This window comes from Larimichthys crocea, chromosome XXI (assembly GCF_000972845.2).
Source record: "Larimichthys crocea isolate SSNF chromosome XXI, L_crocea_2.0, whole genome shotgun sequence".
NCBI lineage: Eukaryota > Metazoa > Chordata > Actinopteri > Sciaenidae > Larimichthys > Larimichthys crocea.
Genome location: NC_040031.1, coordinates 8,223,828 through 8,229,340, shown reverse-complemented (window position 1 = coordinate 8,229,340; position 5,513 = coordinate 8,223,828).

Below are 5,513 nucleotides of genomic sequence, written 5' to 3'. Positions count from 1 at the left end.
ACAATAAAGTTGACTTTGACTTTAATAAAAAGTTTTTAACATATAACATGTTTAACTATTAAATAAAACACTTTTCTTAGCGTTTAAAGTGCTGTGCTTTTATTTTGAAGGGCTGAGACCACAGTGACCGAAGCTAACATGAAACCCGACCGTGTTTGGGCCCCGCGGGCCGCACTTTGGACACCACCCGAGCCTTAAACCGGGTTAAAATAAACCGTGACAACTCCCCAACACACACTCACAGAAACTTCCTCACATTATTTTACTTATGTGAACAAAAAAAAAGCGACCTGTCATCGAGCTAGCCCGGGTTAGCACGGAGCTAACGTTCTATCCCATCTAAACAAGCGCAGCCGTTTGAGCGTTAGCCTAGCCTAGCCTAGCCTAGCCTAGCAGCCGTTGGTCGCCTCACCTGACAAAATGTCGCCGGTGTAAAAACTCGTTACCGTGTTAACGAAGCAGCTCGACGCCGACTGAAGGAAAAACCAGCAGCTTCTTGTTGTTTCACAACTTTCTGTCTCCTCCTCCAAACTTTGAATTTCAGCGGGTCTTCTGACGTTACACACACACACAACAACCGGCTCAGTCCCGTAAATACTCCTCCTCCTCCAGGATAGCGCAAGATCTGATCCGGAGTCAGCTCAAACTGACGTGGACCTGTTCTGCCTTAGCGCGCTTGATAATCACTAAATCTGACTCCAGGTCTGTTCCCGCCGAGCGTACTGGTTTACCGTAGTGATAGGAGTAAACGCGCAAACCAAGATTCCACTGCTACTACAACTACACTCCCCCACATACCGACGTGTATTTAAAGGTGTGGCACGCAGTTTTAACATTGTTAATAACTGATAATAAGATATAATACATTAAATTAAAAATACACTGCTCAAAAAAATGAAAGGAACACTTTGAAAACACACCAGATCTCAACAGGAAAAGAAATAACACTGGATATCTTTCCTGATATGGACTGGGTACCCAGATAGAATATATTTTGGCTGTATACATTTGTCATTTTTGGCTTTCTTTTGGCATTAAGAAAGCCTTTTGGCTTAACTGTGGTATGATTAGGGTTATCCATAATAGATAAGGAGGCGCCAGCAATATATGGCTGAGTTAAGGCATGTTTATGGCAAGCCAGAAAATTGGGCGCAAGTGGGAACAGCTGATTTGAGGCTCTTCTGGGACATTTATGGCTATATTCTGGAAGTCCACAATTTGTTTTTATGGTGAATTTTGGCTCCCTTTTGGAATGATTCTGGCTTTCCTAATTTGGGCCATTTATGGCCCAGACATCCACCCGTAACCTTGCCAAAATGACAAGCCAGATTTGGGCCAAAGCGAAGCCAAAAGATTTTTGCTATCTGGGTAATGTGTTAAGAACGAAAGGACGCCACATCATTAATGGAAATGAAAACTATCAACCCACAGAGGAATGAATTCAAAGACACCATACCAAAATGTCTTTGTAGCAACTTATAATGGCACTCAGTAGTTTGTATGGCCTCCACGTGCTTGTATACATGCCGGACAACGTCGGGGCATGCTCCTAATGAGACGACGGATGGTGTCCTGGGGGATCTCCTCCCAGATCTGGACCAGGGCATCACTGAGCTCCTGGACAGTCTGAGGTGCAACCTGGTGGTCCATGTCCAAGAGGTGTTCTATTGGATTTAGGTCAGTCGAGCATAGGGGCCAGTCAATGGTATCAATTCCTTCATCCTCCAGGAACTGCCTGCATACTCTCGCCATATGAGGCTGGGCATTGTCGTGCACCAGGAGGAAACCAGGACCCACTGCACCAGCATGGGGTCTGACAATGGGTCCAAAGATTTCATAGTGATACCTAATAGCAGGGTGCTGTTGTCTAACCTGTGCATTCTTCCTATGCCTCCCAAGACCATCACTGACCCACCACCGAACCGGTCATGCTGAATGATGTTGCAGGCAGCATAACGTTCTCCACGGCGTCTCCAGACCTGTTCACGTCCATCACATGTGCTCAGGTTGAACCTGTGAAATCGCAGGGCGCCAATGGCGGACCTGCCAATTGTGGTGATCTGTGGTAAATGCCAGTCGGGCTCCATGGTGCCAGGCAGTGAGCACAGGGTCCAGTACAGGACGTCAGCGCCCTCATGGAGTCTGTTTCTGATTGTTTGGTCAGAGACATTCACACCAGTGGCCTCCTGTAGGTCTTCTGTAGGGCTCTGGCAGTGCTCATCCTGTTCCTCCATGCACAAAGGAGCAGATACTGGTCCTGCTGATGGGTTAAGGACCGTCTACGGTCCTGTCCAGCTCTCCTAGATTAACTGACCATCTCCTGGAATCTCCTCCATAGAATATATAAAATGTAATATATTTAAATATAGTTTATATAAATGTGATGTTTGATGCCTGCAGGTGTGTAAGTACAGAGGCAGGTAAACTAATTTAACCACCTTGATGATAGATACAGCTGATGTGAAAATACAGAAGTAAACTCTCTTTTCAAAGAGTTTAGTTGGGTCACAGTGAAAGCTGAAGCCCAAAAACTTTAATGTTTTCCCAGCAACTTTAAGCCTTCTCCATTGTTTATTAGTGCGTTATCACCTGAAAATGAGAATCGTTGTGTTTCCCTTTATATCTAAAGTGAGAGTGAATGTTTTTCCTACATGGTTGGGAGGAGAGGGTGAGGTGTGAGTATTCATTTGGTTGCAACTTCACCACTAGGTGTCACTAAGTTCAACACAGTGGACCTTTAATGTGTCACGTAAACGAATGTAAACCATCTCCATAAGTCCCCATGTTCAAATGTCCAAATTCACAGCAGAAATAAACATGTTTACAGCCTGGTACAAAAAACTGTTTTTCCCCATTTATGACAACTGTACTGAGGGTGAATTTTATACAACTCACCTGTTCAAAAGACGCTTTGATTGACAGGTGGGTGTCGTTACAGGTGACTTATTAGAGCACCCAGCTTGCCTCGATCCACGTCTTTGCCGATATTTAGATTAGGCAGGACAGTCCTGTGGGTGACGTCACGGATACTCTGTCCATTCTTTATACCTTCATAGTTTTGCATAACCTCTGGCTTCACAGGTCTTGAACTACAATCTTAAGTCCTCCTTGAGGCGTTTGAGAAGTGATCTTTAGACCGATCACTAGTGCTGCAACACTGACACGTTCTATTAACCGGCAAGGTCAAGAACTGTTTATTATACTGTACATATACTTACATTGAGACTATATGAGCAGCTCTAGGACGGCCAGTGATCAGAGAAAATCACTTATGACAGATCAAAATATATAAAATATAATAATTCTGTCTGATCTCCACATTTTAAAAAGGAATAAAAACACACTCGCACACGTCGGGACTTTAAAGCATAACTTTGTCAACTTTAATATTAACCATGTACGGTTAGAGACAGAACACGTAATAAAACAGAAGAAAAGCAGAAAACAGTCAAATAATACAAAATAAAATAAATCCACCTAAACTTTTTTTTGTCTATCTTAACTCGGTGTTACTGGAATGGTGAGTGGTTCGCAAGCGGAAAAAAATCTGTCACTAACTTGTCGGACCACAGAATTGCTTTTCTCTGGAGTGTAACAGAGCGGTCCTGAGAAGGTGTACGCATTGGCATAGATGTATACAGTATATATATGTGTGTGTTCTTAAGACAAGTTTGATGGGCTCTGTTCTGCTGTTGTTCCTGGTTTCTGAAAAACCCAAGAAAAACAAACCGAAAAAAAAAAAAATATGAAGGCCACTGAGCAGCCTCGAGTATGTACACAATATATGAACAAATCCATACAGGTAACATTTTCTGTGCAGAAGGTGAAAAGGATTTTATTTTTTAATTCTTCTTGATGACAGTCGTGAAAAAACTACACTAAAAATCAACAGATTAATCTACGAGTCGTGTAAGAAAACTACGAGGGAATTTTTAAGGAGTCGTTCTTCAACCGTACATAGAGTTATTATCAATATCGTCATATGAAAATAAAACATGACAACTCTTGGGTAGGTTTAATAAAGACTCTGACCTTGACGTAATATCTATAAGCGAAGTCAGAGACAAACCCGTGGCTTTAACTGGCAAACGTCTTTCCGGGGAGGGGAGGTTAAAGGAATTATTTGAGCTCGCTGATGGCACACGAGGATCCAAGTTTATGACAATATCCATCACTTACATCACAATATAAAACATCTTTGAACCACTGTAACCTGTAAAGTTGTACACACCGATGAGGCTTTTTGCATATCGTCTTCTTTTTAAATAGGGAAGAAAAAAAAAAAACACTGCGATGACGATGGCTGCTGTTAGACACACGCGATTCTTACCTCCCACGTTTTATATGACACATCTAATAAAAAACACACCTGCTCATGCACGCGTCACACCTGTATGGAAAGCCAGGAGGCTCAAATATAAACATGAGCTAGCCTGGCTTTCCATGTAAATCACGTTTTTTAAAGGCCCGGTCACATGCCGATGTTTAAAAATAGCTAAATGGTGAATTTGGTGCCTGTTAACCAATAGGAAGGCGTCTTGACAGTTTGCCGTAACGTTAACGTAATAGCCGCGTTGCGCCATCTGCTCTGTTGAATTACGTAAAAATTGGAAAATAAGTACCGTTAGCGAACTTGTTGTTGTTTTGACGAGCTAACTAATAATGGGCTTCTTCAAAAGAAACTAAAAAAGCTAACGCGACTAGATAGCATCAGTGGGCTCCCAGTTGCTAGCACGTTAGCAGTTAGCTTACCAGTTAGCATAGTTTTTTTTTTTTTAAACTAATACCGTTAGCAAACTTGTTGTTTTGACTGAGCTAACGAGTTTAATAGCGAGCTTCTTCTTTGATGGTTTATGATGCTGAGAAAATAGAAAGAAGCTAAAAATAAAGCTAACGTGACTAGATAGCATCAGCGTGTTCCCAGTTGCTACCACATTAGCAGTTAGCTCACCGGTTAACTTTTTTTTTTTTTTTAAACCAGCCCTACAAGTAGTCTTTTGCTTAGCATCACCACATTAAGACTTGTTGTTTTTAACTGAGCTAATGAGATTGCTAATTACTTAGCGAGCTAGTTTTATTGTAAAACTGAGAAAACAGAAAGAAGCGGGGGAAAAAAAAAGCTAACGTGACTTTTTAAAACTAGTACCGTTAGCGAATTTGTTGAACTTGAGTTTAATAGCGAGCTTCTTCAAAAGAAGTTTAAAACGTTAACGCGACTAGATAGCATCAGTGTGTTTCCAGTTGCTAGCATGTTAGCAGTTAGCTTACCAGTTAGCATATTTTTATTTTAAACTAGTACTGTTAGCAAATTTGTTGTTGTTTTGACTGAGCTTACGAGTTTAATAGTGAGCTTCTTCAAAAGTTTAAAACGTGACTAGTTAGCATCAGCGTGTCCCCAGTTACTAGCAGGTTAGCGATTAACGATCACCACATTAGGACTTGTTGTTTTTAACTGAGCTAATGAGGTCACTAATTACTTAGTGAGCTAGTTTTATTCCAAAAACTGAAAAAAC